Genomic DNA, 14,431 nt, shown 5'->3' on the forward strand with positions numbered 1-14,431 from the left:
ATGTTTTTGTTTGAGGAGCAAGCGTCTAGATTCCCTCCAGTTTCTGGGGTGGGTGCTATGGGGACAAAGGGGCCGGTCCCCAACTTGCATCGGGTGTGGGGTGGCGGATGTCGAGGCGGATATGGAGCCATTCAACTTTCTCAAGGGTGTAGGCACCTAGGAAATCACTCTGTTGAAAGGCTGTTTTCGTAGGTGAGTAAACTGAGGTCCAGATTGGTTGTGGTACTTCCCCAAGGACAACTGGGTAGCTGGCATCAAGGTGGAGTCTGGAAGGTAGGGTTTCCCGTGCTTTCCCATCGTTTGTGGACTGAATGCTTATCTGCGTTGGATAGTTGTTAATGATTGCTGTGTATAGAGTAAAGCATTAGTGACAAATTTATAAGTTTCCATCAAAACTGAGGACACCGGGACACTTGTCTCAAACAAGAATGTGGCCTTTGCCCCTCGTTTGAATCTTTTTTTTTTTAAAATTTTTTTTAATGTTTATTTATTTTTGAGACAGAGAGAGAGAGACAGAGCATGAACGGGGGAGGGGCAGAGAGAGAGAGGGAGACACAGAATCGGAAGCAGGCTCCAGGCTCTGAGCCATCAGCCCAGAGCCCGACGCGGGGCTTGAACTCACGGACCGTGAGATCGTGACCTGAGCTGAAGTCGGACGCTTAACCGACTGAGCCACCCAGGCACCCCTTCCCCTCGTTTGAATCTTGACGGCCAGGTGATATCCAACTACTTTCAAAAAGGACTATTGTTCAGCTAGAGCCAAGATGTAGTTTCCTGCTGGGTTAGTTATGGTAGCGCCCTGATGTCCCCTGCTTCATGGAGGTCCATCCAGGGCCGAGCAGAAGCTGGACAATAGAAGTGTGGATAACAGGGGCGCCTGGGTGGCTCAGTCAGTTAGGCATCTGACTCTTCATTTCAGCTCAGGTCACGATCTCATGGTTCGCGGGTTTGAGCCCCACATCGGGGTCTGTGCTGGCAGCATGGAGCTTGCTTGGGAGTCTCTTTCTCTCTCTCTGCCCCTCCCCAATTCGCACGTTCTCTCCCTCTCTCTCTCTCTCTCAAGATAAATACATGAACTTAAAAAAAAAAAATTACACGAAGCAGTAAGTTAAAAAAACAAAAGTGTGGAAAACAGAGGCAGTCCCAGCCAAACCCTAGGGCTCTTGGGGAGCCTCTCGTCTTCCTTTAAAAGCTTGTTTTAAGTTTGGAGTCTCCCCTTCACCCATAAATTAGAGTTGAGTGTATCTTCCTAGGTTACGTGTCACCCTGTCACATGCGAATGACAAGTTCTCAGAATCAGACAAGCGTGTTGAGCAAGTGTGAGGAAGAAACTTTGCCCGTTGTGAACTTTGGATGAAGAAACCCTAGCGTTTCTGTGGCTGCTGAGGGAAAGGGAACCTGGCTTTGGCCGAAGCGGGACGCAGGAGCCCCGTTCAAGGTAGGCCGATTTCACAGACGGCTTTCCAGACAGGGCCCAGGAACCTGAGGAGTCTTGCTAAGTGGGTCTCTCAGCTGAGTACGCGTTGATGAGATTCCACGCTCAGAGAGTATCCTATGAAGCCTGAGAGAAATAAACACCACACAGAAGGTTCCCAAGGTGCAGGAAATGAATGTTCAGAAGCGCAGACCTGACTAGAGACAGACCCCCAGAGACTGCATAATGAGAGAGTTGGAGACAGGACGTCACGAGAGAAATTGGGGGGCTTTAGTTGCATCAGGGTGGAAAGTTCTGGTCACCCTGTCTGGCCTACCGTCAGCGTCTCCAAAGAGCTCCATTGGATCATGGCTTCACAGAGAAAGAGGACATGTGTACAGCTGTTTCACATTCATGTTCTACCTCCGGTGAGTCGTTTAAAAGTTTGGATACCTGGCTCTTTTTTTTTTTTTTTTTTTTTCCTGTTTATGGAGAGCAGTTAAATCCTCATCACCAGGCAAGTGTCTTTCAAAAGGATTTCTCACAGCAGGTAACTGGGAGGTAGTGAGGGAAGATGTTGCGTTTTGGAGTCAAACAGACTTGGGACCATCATGTGGAAGCGAGCTGTTGCCTATTTTAAGCACTTCATTTTCTGGATTGGAAAAAACTTCAGGGTTTTTGCTTTAAAAACATTCAAAGTGGGGTAGCAAAATATTGACCCAAAAGGCCAGAAGAAGAGACCTTATTTAGGACTTACTCGGAATTACAGTTTTACTCTTCTTGGAGGAAAGTGACCCAAAACATTTTTACTGGAGGTGACAAAATTTCCTGAGTAAGAAATGTACTGACTTCTAGATGATGTTTATTCCCGAGTAAGAAATGCACTAACTTCTAGATGTTTATTCCCTACCAGGTTTGCACATCATAAAATCTGACCTGGGCCACTTGGTGAAGGGTGGCTCTTGGGGAAGAGGAATTCATTCGTTCCATCCTCAAGAGGATATTTGTTATCTAGAACGAACACTAATGCAAAGTGTGTCACCTCAGAGATCTGATCTAGGTTTGGCTTCTATTTCGCTCGTTTATAACGTATCAGAACTAGGTGGCTCAGCACTATGATTGGGAAGTTTGGAAACATTTTTTTCTTTTTGGGAACTGATGGATTTGAAAGTCAGGACTTGGGCGTTGGTTGGAGTTAGCTCAGGGTTTCTAGAATTCTGTTTCCTGGCTTTCATCAACAAGTTGTGCCTTGAGTCATCTTGTCACTGGGGGGGACTGGTTGCACCAATGTCAAAAGATGTTAGAAGGAGTGAGTGTCACATCCTGGGATGAAGTCATTTGGGCTGGTGACCTTCTCAGAAGGGTCAGTAGGAATGAAACAGTGGGAAAGAAAGTCACGTCAAGGATGTCTTGAGCAAGGGAGTGGAGTCGAGTCAGTAAACACCAATGGAAAGCATAGGCTGTAAGGGTGCAAGCCACCTTCTCCATTGCCCTGGGCTTGCTGCTCTTGTGGGTGAACTTCGGCATCAATCAAGCAACTAACTGACATTGAACAAGTTTCCGAAGGTACCCAGCGGGAACCCTGTCAAGACCCACATCCGGCAGTTAATTTCCTACCAACCTTAATTACAAGTGTTAGTTAGTATAAAATGTATGGAAAAGAGACATAAGACATGCTTTGGGGTCTACAGCTGTCTTATTTCTATTTTAGAGAATAATTACATGAGTGCTCACCATCTAAAATGGACTTTGGAAGGTTCTGTACCAAAGCCCAGGATTGAGCTTTCTGCTTTCTGTGAGGGAAAGCTTGGAGACTTGTGTTCTAAGTAGTTCTTCCTTTTAACTGAGCTCAGAGACAGTGGCTCACAGGGCAATGGCCGAGCATTAAATCTAGTCTCTTCTAAAAACCATTTAAAGCGGTAGTAACGGGACATACGAGGGGCCACAGTGAGGCCCGTCCCGGTTTTGAGGGGACATAGGAACTGGTGATCTATGGAGGAGAAAAATAGGGCACTGAAAGCAAACAAGACTCCAGACTCCTTCCTCATATTCCTGGCTGTGTCTGTCATAGATCTGCTGGCACGTTTTGTTTTGGGGACAAAGGACAGCACTGTTTAATCCTTCTGTCCATGCCAAACTCCAAAGGGGATAATTACATTCTGCCTCCTGAAATTCCCTTTGCAATTTCATCTGGGTGAAGCACTCTCAATTGCCTGGGGTGTTGCTGACCCTGGGAAACAGCCGCCATGTTTTATCCCCAGCTAGGTATTTCAGTCATGGCCAAGGTGAATAGTGCACAGTTTGATTTTGGCTCCAGTGTATAAATTAGACCGGGTTCTTTTGCAGTAAAATGCACTGAGCAGGGTGGCCAATGTCAGCTCACTGGAGCATTATGTGTCTGTCCCCTGTGCAAAACTGCTTTAATTGTGCTTAAAGAGTACAGTCGATTGGCTAATCTTGTTTTTAAGAAAATAAATTATTCCGGAGCATTTTTTTTTTTTTTTGACTGGTAAATGCAGTGCCAGATAATGTTTTTGTGTTCAGGTGAAAAATCCAGTTCGGTTATGTTATTTGGGCCCCACTAGAATCATTAAAACCAGTTGGATTTCTATATGTAAGACCCAAAGTAATTCAGTTTGGTTTTCTGACAAGTAATTATTTTTTCTAAATAGCACTGATAGTAATGTCATTGTAAATGGGATAAAAAGGTTATTAGGGAAAGATTATATATGCTTGTTTAAATTCCTAGATCGGATCTTTGTAATGTCAGGAAAATCATCCAAGTTTGTTAGAATGAAATCCAGGTGAAATGTTCTATTATTTCTCTGAAGTTTTGGAGAAACAGATACTAAGATGATAATTTCAATTCCCCGCGGGAATGAAGAAAACCTGGACAAGATGTTGGTTTTAATAATGGTATTTCAAGCTGTTCCTAAGCTTAATTGTGGTATGGGGTAACACTGTAGTCATGGAGTGGTGTATTTAAAACCCACCAAGAGGTTTCAGCCTGAGAGCGGAACCAACGAAAGGGAATCATTAACCACAGAAGTGACTGAAGTGGTTTAATAATTATGTTATTTCAAGGGGGAAAAAAAAAAAGATCTGCCTCAAGTATAAAGGGGAAAAGAAGGCCTGATAAATAGAACTTATTTCTACCCTAGGTAGTCAGCTAGTGAGACTACCAGTGGGAAAGGTCTATTAACTAATTGATCTGCTAGACTCGATAGGGAACTCCAGCTGGAGATCAAAGAACATTCTCTGCTACAAAGGCAAGCGGCAACCTTGGACCAGATGTTTTCCTTCCAGCTCTGTCATGCTTGATAACTGTAGAGTGTGGCTGAATCTGGCCATAGGCCTCGTCCATCCGACCACTGATATGGAAAGCAAGGGGATGTGTGTGCACGCACACGCGTGAAAAAGAGGCAAGAGAGCTTCGAAGTCAAAAAGGTTCCGAATTTAAGATTAGGTTGGGAGCTAAGCAATTTTTTTCCCAACTTATTTGCAAAGTGAAGCGGACCAAAGAATGCCACTGTCAACTTTTAAAAAGGTTCCTATATCTTAATTGTCCTATAATTGCTCTTTATAATAGCTTATACTAATGTATTATAGTACATGTCTGTTACAATAAAACCAAGTATGTTTTGAATAATGGCTGAAATTACAAAGATTCAACTATTAGTGTTAGCTTATGTGCTTTCTTTTATGTTTAGAGTAAAAGTGAGAGTTAATAATTGAAGTGTTTTTTCTTTTGGCCATTACCCCGGAACTGTTTGTTTACATGTGTTGCCCACCTTTATCCTTTCCAGCTCTATATGTTCTGCTTCTGTTTTTTTCACATCTGGAGAAGGTATTATTTATGATCAGGCAGGATATTTGGCTTAGAAGTTTCTTTGAAATGTATGTATGTATAATTCTTTTCAATGCATTTTTCAAAGATTCCTACAGTATTAGATGGTTTGAAAAATGAGATGTCTAAAATTACCTTGATGTGGTTAGCTTGGTATGGTCTATGGCCTTTCTTAAAATACTACCTTGCTTCCCTAGTTGATCAAAAATATCACCAAAAAGTCATTAGTTCACCTGAGTGGGAGACGTATTGGGGTTTAGGAATGCTCGTATTGAGAATTCACTGATCTCAGGCGATCGAATTCCCCATAAAAGGAAGATTTCCATAGAATGTTTGCATGTCTGTACTTTCAAGGTGCCTAAAATTCTAAAGTAGTAGCTTCATTTTTTTTTAAGCCAAAGGCTTTTGTTTCTCTTAAAATTCAACTTCTAAGCTTCTCCATTCTCTTCGTGTGTGTGCATATAAAAAAATATTTATTGAATGATATATTTATCATACAATTTCCTGAAAATCTAATTTGATGGGGTGAAGGAGGGAAAGGTAAAGACTCCTCCCCCAAAGACACATTCTATATACTTTAAACTTTGCCGAGTGTCCAGTTCAAGATGGCACACTGATGGCATATCAACCTTCACCCTTTCTCAAGGTCCCGTTGAAACTATTAAATGTCCAATGTGCGTCCATGTAAAAATCTATCTAATGAAAGCACAGCAATGCTGGGCATCAATAAAGGAACCACAGAGGGTGAATACAAGCTAGTTGTTAGAGAGCAGATGGACTTATATGAAAAGCAAACAAAAATAAAAGCAGAGAAGGGGATTCCAGAGATAAGGGACCACTGGAGAAGCTCCAAGCTTGGGGTTGTCAAACATAAAGGATAAGAGTGGGTGGCAGATTATACTTATTGGAGTGTTGATTTAAAGTTCTGAATTCAGATCCTTGAGATCCCTTTCTTCAACTACAGCTGGTCTTCTCTCTCTACTCTTCAATGTCAAAACAGACATGGGCAAACTGTATCACCTGGATAGAACCAAAGAACTTTTAAAGACTGAAGAGTAAGGCAACGTGGATCCTGAGCCTAAAGAAAAGAGCTGGAGGTAACCCCAGGCTTCCATAGCAAATGCTGAGGTAAGGCAGCTTTGGTCAGACGTCTATGCCAAAGTTCTTCAAGCCCTACACAACCCCGAGGGTCTCCAGATTGCCTGCTTTGTACAGTAGGGAGTCCTGCCTGTCAACACTCTTGCTCACAAGGTGTCTGCACAGAACTCTGTCACTTAACAAAGAATCTAAGAAACTTATACTCCTGTGTGGTCAGCTTTGTCCTTCAATAATAAATATAACACTAGATTTTTGATAATACCAATTTCATGAAAGAGAAAGATTAACATAAACAATAGAACAACTGATCCTGAAGAAAATAGATATAACTCAGAGAACTGAAAAGAACTTAAAAAAAATATTTTCTGCATTCTCATAATTCAGGATGATATTATATCCTCTAAATTTTTAAAAAAGTTTTTATTTGTTTATTTAGAGAAAGTACAAGTGGGGGAGGACCAGAGAGAGAGAGAGAGAGAGAGAGAGAAAGAGAGAGAGGGAGAGAGAATCCCAAGCAGGCTCTGCATCATCAGAAAAGCTCTATGTGGGGCTTAAACTCACAAACTGTGAGATCATGACCTGAGCCAACGTTGGACACTTAATAGACTGAGCCACCCAGGCACCCCAGGATCCTTAAAATAAGAATAAGTTGTTATGACACAAGAGCAATCAGAAGACAAGAAGAGCTCTGGGTGATTAAAATATGACTTATAGAATAAGAAATCAATAGCTGGACTGAAAAATATGTTGGCAGGACTAAAGAAATATCTTAGAAGAAAATTAAAGGAAGTCTTCCAGTAAGCAAAAAGGCCATACATTTGAATGAGAGAGAAGTTAGCAATTATGAAGACAGCAGTAGATTCAATATCCATCTCATAGGAAAGAAATAGCTAATAGAGAAAATAAAAAGGATACATTAAAAAATAGTAGAGGAAAATTTCCTTATATAAAGGAAGACATGAATCTTGAATTGGAAAAGTCTGACCAAATATTAAAATGGGGGAGAAGGTAGGGGGAGGGGAAAATGGGTGATGGACATTGAGTAAGACACTTGGATGAGCACTGGGTGTTGTATGTAAGTGATGAATCACAGGAATCTATCCCCAAAGCCAAGAACACACTGTATACTCTGCATGTTAGCTAACTTAACAATAAATTACATTAAAAAGGAAAACAAAAAAACAAAACAAAAAAACCCCTGAAGAACAAAAACAATCAAGCAAAAACACCAGATATTAAAACAGGTAAATTAAAACAGCAACAACAACAACTAGTGATACTTGACATATACAAGGGTAAAGAAAAACATCACATGAGTTTCTAGAGAGAAAAAAAGCAAGCTTATTATAGATGCTTAATAATGAGACTCACACCAGCAACATAGGACAATAGAGCAAAGCCCTCCAAGTCCTCATCAGCAAGAAAACAGTGGAGCAATGCTTTGACATTTTGAGATAGGATTTTAAATAGAGGGAGGCAGACTTTTTCTGTATGGGGCAAGATAGTAAATATTTCACATTTTGTGGGTCATGTGGTCTCTTGCAGCTATTCAACTCTGCCATTGTAGCATGAAATAAAGACATAATGCTGTGTTCTAACAAAACTTTATTTACAAAAACAGGTGGTGGGGTGACTTGCACCAGTGTGCTATGGTTTGCCAACACCTGCTTTGGAATATAGACTTCTATACCCAGCTAAACCATCAACCAAGGATGAGGGCAAAATAGAGATATTTCCAGGCAAGAAAAAAACCTCAAAGTTTCATAACGATGTGAAAAAAATAATACTTAAGAAGTTTTGTTTAAGCAAAAGAAAAAAGGAATAAATGAGGATGACATGAAGTAGAAGAAACAGTGGCAGCTGAGCATGACTTAGAAATTTGGAACATTCTCCTTGAAGTGGCAGTAGTTTTATTACCTAGCATTGATTATCCTTCCTTCTCTAAGGACTCAATCATATTAATTAGTTCTGCCTGGAATCATATTTATATAATCTTAATGTTGTAAGTACTGTATTATGAAATCAAAACTTTAGAGTCAATCAGTGGACACAGTACTGATAGCATTGTCATAATCACTAAATGACTTTGACAAACTAAAAATAATATAATTAACAAAATTGGGTGATTAAGGTAGGAGGCAAAGTGGGAAATAGTGCAAGTGAATAAAATTTCTTACCTTTGGTAAAAGGAGAGTGGAATCAAGGAATACATGTACATGTGTACTGTTTAGAGCTATAATGGCCATCACCTGGAGAGCTAAATAAACAATGGCTATTACCTCTGGTGAGTGAAAGTGAGGGCGATGGCAGAATTGAACTTTTCTTTCTTTCTTTCTTTCTTTCTTTCTTTCTTTCTTTCTTTCTTTCTTTCTTCTTTCTTTCTTTTCTTTCTTTCTTTCAGTTTATTTGAGAGACAGAGTGAGAGAGATTGAGAGAGCGCACAGGAGGGAAAGAGAGAGAGGGAGAGAGAGAATCCCAAGTAGGCTCTGCACTGTCAGCACAGAGCCCAATGTGGGCCTTGAACTCACAAACTGTGAGGTCATGACCTGAGCTGAAACCAAGAGTCAGAAGCTTAACCAATGGAGCTACCCACGGGTCCTGAACTTTTCTTTCTTTATACTTTGAATTTTCTATCACATACAAGTATTGCTTTAATTTACAAAACAATATTTAAAAAATTCTATAGAAAATCCATTCAAGGCTAGAGACTTTATTAACTTAAAACTTAAGGCTATTAAACAAAACATGTTTTAACTTGTCATCAGTAGTAAAGTCAATTTGTGAAAAACATTTTTATAATTTTTCACTGGGCAAGTTAATGGAAAAAAATTGGCAAAATTTTATAAACTTTTTTTCTGAACCATTCTAACTTTGTTAATTAAAATCTTTTCCCTCCTTTCTTCCAGGGACTCCTGGTTCTGTATGTGTATGATTAAAAACATTTTTTTCTTTTTTATTGAAGTGTGGTTTATATAGTGTTAATTAAAACTTTCACGCTGAGAGTATTACCTATCTTTGATAAGGTAAAGTTTTGCTCTAGCTACTCTCAGAACACTTCTTAGGTAAGAATTACAGAGGTGGGCAGACTATATCCCTTAGGTTTGTAAATAAAGTTTGTAAGTAAAATTTTATAAATAAAGTTATATTGGAACAGTTGCATACATTTGTTTATGTGCCTACTATGGCTGTTTCTGTATATAGCCTGCAATTCCAAAATATTTACTCTATGGTCCTTTAGGAAAAAAATGACTCCTTTAGAGCATCAGAATCACCTCGTGAACTTGTTAAATTCCCAATTGTTGGGCCCCACCCTCAGAGCACTTGATTCAGTAAGTCTCAGGTGGGAGTGGAGGATTTGCATTTCTAACAAGTTCCACAGGGTGCTGATGCTGCTGGTCAAGTGTAGACAAACCTTGGAGTTGAATTTTGGTTGTACCCATTGCAGGTCTATGAGTTTGCCTAAGTTACTTAATTTTTGTGTATCTGGGTTTGTTCACCTGAACATAAGGCTTATTCAGTTCCTATCTTCTTGGATTGTTGTGAGGATTCAATGAGATAATGCATGTAAAGCACTTATCATGGTGCCTAGCATATAGTAATGAGTCAATGAAACGTTTACTATGATTATGATAAAAGCATACCTCACTGATGGTAGGCGTGATCATAGAGACTGTCCTAGACTGGATAGAACATCAGCTGCTGGGAAAATGGAATTTGAATAATTTTTCCAAGTCTCTAGATCTCATTCTTTGCATGAAAATTTCCCTAAATGTCGGACCAGCAGAAAAAATGAATGACCCGGCTTTAAATCATATATCTTGGAACGTAGTACAAATTGAAAAGATCACAAAGGGAAAGCTACAGAAGCACTCTCATATTTATTGCTGCCTTGTTGGGAGTCATTTCAAGTTTAAAAAGAAGTTCGTAATTTTCCGCATGTGAAAATGGGAGGCAAGGAAGGGTAAGCGTGGACGTCCATATGAAAGCGGTGGAGAATGAACATTTTGTCCTCAAGGAATTAATAACCCAATTTCAGACAAGACCGACCCTCATGAAATAGTTATAAGTACTGCCAAGCAGAGTCTCGCTAGGAGCCAGGATGAGAGACACAGGTAATATATACTGCCAGGTCATAGATAATAGGCTGGAAGAGTCAGGGGCCACGTGAAGATAACGTGGCATCGGGGGTGGGAGGAATCTCCCAGGAGAAATGGTTTCAGCAAGGTTGGAAGATGAGGTAATGAACACAGAACGGTTTAAATTTAGGGGTGAAAAAAATTAGTCACTGTTGAAAATGATGCAGGCAAGTAACTCTTAGAAGAGTAAATTCCATTTTTCAAGCATAAATGTGTGACAGCTTTTTTTTTTTTTTTTTTGCATGTGGCATTGAAAATGCTAAAATAGTCTAAAGTTCAAAAATTGTGACTGATAGAGGGTCTGGCTCAAAAAAAACAAAAAAGAAAAACTCACTAACTTTGAAAACTCCATCAACAGATCCAGTCTACTCTATGGAGTCATCAGAGGGGATGAGCTGGACAAGAATTTTCCTCATCTTTTCCTCTCAAGGCATAAAGGCTGAGACAGATCTCGTTTGCAGCCAGAAAGGGAGCAATGTGTGGGGAAACTTGGCTTGGATCTTGGATCTTGAAGAGGGCAACTATTCATCACTTGGGCTGTGGTTACAGAAGACTTTTCCTGAGGGTCGACAAGGGGACAGGTGAGGAGAAGGTTCTGATGGAGCCATTTACCTCCTTGTGCTTGGGTCAAGGTCTTATAATTATCTGTGTGCAGTGAAGAAAACTGTTCTCAGTAGCTTGGCCTGGGGGAGTGACTGCCTGTCTGAAAGCTGGGTTCTGGGGTGGAGCCCAAGCTTGTTCAAGCTTAGTTCACCAAGAAAGCAGTGGGGGTTGTCGTTCTGATGTCGTTCGAGACCGCCACACCTCATCTCTGCCTGTAACAGAATCGCAGGTGTTAACACTGGAGTGACTAATGATTGTGACCTCATTAAAAGAGAAAGGATATTACCTCCTGCTGATTAGAGGGGATGGTAGTCCTGGCTCAGTCACAGCGCAGGCAGGCATGGTTGGGTCTGTCCCTCATTTATCTCCTTCTGGTTTTTAAATTGCCAGCAGAGGAGATTTGTGGAAAACCTCTGTGATTTCTCCTTCTCTCAGGGAAATCATCTGGTCCACCCTCCTTTGAGGCACCCACTCCAGGCTAATCGCATTAGCAGTCAGACAGGATTACTGGAGACCTTGTTTCTTGGAGTCGTCTTTCTTTATAAGAGCAAATAATGTACAGCCTGGGTGCATTTTGTTCTCCCTGTGTTGTCAGTTAACTTTGATTTTAAACACTTTTGTAGAGCGGAAGCCCGGAATGATGTAGAATAACAACCACAGAAGGACTTCAGGGTCGGCTCGTCAGTTGCATGTCTCTTTTATGTGCAGCAACTGCTGGTGAATCCCAGCTAGGTCTGCGAGGTCCCTGATCTTGACTTCTCTGCCTCACAACCAAAGCTATTGCCTGTCTTTTTCAACTTTTAGCGCTCTTAATTATTCTTACTGACCACTCCACCAGTCAAATGGATGATGAGGGATATCTAGAGATTCATGTGTCTATCAAAGACTGTAACCTACGTTGGGACCTCATTTAACTTGTCTACATCTTAAGTTAAGCTTCTGAGAGACAGACCTAACAGTCCCTTAGTAAAGTTTTACCAATGGGCATACTAGAGGAAACCAATCTATATCTTTCTCTGTAAAGCATATATACATACATGTGTGTGTGTGTATATATATATATATATACACACACATATATATATTTGTTTATATATTTGCACATAAAAAATATAATTTTGTACTTATATTTAAATATGTTTTATATAAAATCATGTGTATGTTTCCATATATAAAATATAAATTTATATGTATATATAAATAAAATTATGTGTGTATATTTGCATATATATAAAAATATAATTTGTCATTAAATAGCATATGCTCTTCAGGGGCGCCTGGGTGGCTCAGTCAGTTAAGCGTCCGACTTTGGCTCAGGTCATGATCTCACAGTTCGTGAGTTCGAGTCCTCACGTCAGGCTCTGTGTGGAAAGCTCAGAGCCTGGACACTGCTTTGGATTCTGTGTCTCCCTGTCTCTCTGCGCCTCCCCCACTAATGCTTTGTCTCTGTCTCTCAAAAATAAATAAACATTAATTTTTTTTTTTTAAATAGTATATGCCCTTCAACAAGTCACTTAACCTTCCTCCTTAGCCTTATTTTCCTGATCAGGAAGCAGTGGTGAATTAGCTGAGTTTTCTTTTCTTCTTAAAAAAATTTTTTTTTAATGTTTATTTTTGAGAGAGAGAGAGTGAGTGAGCATGAATGGGGGAGGGGCAGACAGAGAGGGAGAGAGAGAATCTCAAGCAGGCTCTGTGCTGTCAGCCCAGAGCCCTATGCGGGGCTCGAACCCACACACTGTGAGATCATGGCCTGAGCCGAAGTCAGGAGCTTAACCAACTGAGCCACTCAGGTACCCCTCTCTTTTTTTTTTTAAATTAGCTGAGTTTTCTTAGACATATAGGTATCTATAGGTATCATATTTTCCTTGTATGTCTCAGAAATGTTTTTTTTTAAAAAAACACAGCTTCAAATTCACATTTATTTTGCAGTGAACTCTAAAATCTAAGTCAGCAAGAGTCAAGATTTGAAACACTCCGACCCTTTTCTATTTTGAATTTTCGGAGATGATTTTCTTCCTCTGGCGAAGCCCTTTGGGAATACTGTTCAAAGAGGCAGCTCAGTTAGGGCAGAACCCAAACTCTGGGGTGTGCTCTTTGGCAGGGGGAGTTGACTAGGGATTGTGACTAACCCTTAGCGGCTTCAACTAGGAATCGAGAGCCCGCCCCAAGAAAACAGTTCTAGGACTTTCTACGAGGACATGGAGGCCACTGGGTGCAGGCATCACTCGGCTCACTTGTGGTTTCTGCTGCTCAATGCTTCTCTAGTTCAAGGAAGGGGCTTCGTGCGGTGATGGCGATGGGCTGAAACTTTGAGGTGACTTTTTTTGAGCATCTCACCGATAGGTCCCAAAGATGCTTCTTTATGATTGAAGTAAAAACAAGACAGAACCAAGTCTGGCCACTGTACTCTTGAGCCTTCATGTGAATTAGATCAGGCGAGTCACAAAGGAAAGCCACAGATGATATTAAAATGTCATCGAGGAGAGTGACCCCATCGAAAAAGGGGGAGTTTTCTGCCATACGCCACGCAGAACACTCATTTTGACAATCGGCACAGACGAGACCGCCTTTGCGGGAATCTGGGAGTCTAGCAGAGGCGTTCCAGCACCCCGCGAGAACAAAACACGATCCGGGACTGGACACACCGAAGAGGGTAAGAGGAACAATTTCATTTTACCTCTGACCCTTCGGCCAAGTGCCAAGGGAGCCCTTCTCACCAGCGATTTCTCCAGAAGGAAAAGATGAGAGCACGGGAGGGAGCGCCTGCCTTCCCCACGGAGGTGGGGCATTGGTCTTTCCTTCTCTCCCCATCCGGAATGTGAGGGGGGCCGCGGGCCTTGGGTGGGGGTGCAGAGAAGGGCTAGGGGCTCTCAGAGGGCATCAGTGGGACCGGAATCCTACGAACTGCTTTTCAGACTCAGTCAAGAAGTCCACCCACAAGCCACCAAGGACACTTTGCCTGCGGCTCTCCCCGGCTGGCCCGTGGGCACCCCAATGCCGCAGACATCTTGTTCTGCACACCCCCACCGTGTGGCTGACGCTCCGGGAGCCCCAAAGGCGGTGAGTGGACTTCTTGACTGAGTCTGAAGTCATGAAGCACCCACGATCTCATGAGTCTGCAGCACCCATGAGCTCATGATCTCATGGTTGGTGAGTCCGAGTCCCCCATCGGGCTCTCTAGCCTCAGGGCAGAGCCTGCTTCAGATCCTCTGTCTCTCTGTCTCTCTCTGTCTCTCTCTCTGCCCCTCCCCCACTTGCTCTCTCTCAAAAAGAAATAAAAATTAAAAAGAGAAAAAATTCCCTCCCAAAGGAGACAAAAGGTGCGAAACAGGG

The 14,431-nt window shown here is 41.6% G+C and overlaps 1 long non-coding RNA gene across 3 annotated transcripts; it reads left to right on the forward strand.

The window, feature by feature from the left end:
- The first annotated feature begins 1,089 nt into the window (after window positions 1-1,089).
- Window positions 1,090-13,491, forward strand: LOC109501375. 3 transcript variants are annotated; one of them, XR_006600382.1, is made up of 3 exons: window positions 1,090-1,842; window positions 6,262-6,389; window positions 10,854-12,154. It is a non-coding gene; the product is annotated as an uncharacterized LOC109501375 (long non-coding RNA). The 3 variants fall into 3 exon arrangements; XR_002159378.3 differs by having other exon boundaries at window positions 1,091-4,961; XR_006600381.1 differs by adding an exon at window positions 13,028-13,491 and having other exon boundaries at window positions 1,112-6,389; window positions 10,854-11,076.
- The last annotated feature ends 940 nt before the right edge of the window (window positions 13,492-14,431 follow it).

Source organism: Felis catus, chromosome B4 (assembly GCF_018350175.1).
Source record: "Felis catus isolate Fca126 chromosome B4, F.catus_Fca126_mat1.0, whole genome shotgun sequence".
Lineage (NCBI taxonomy): Eukaryota > Metazoa > Chordata > Mammalia > Carnivora > Felidae > Felis > Felis catus.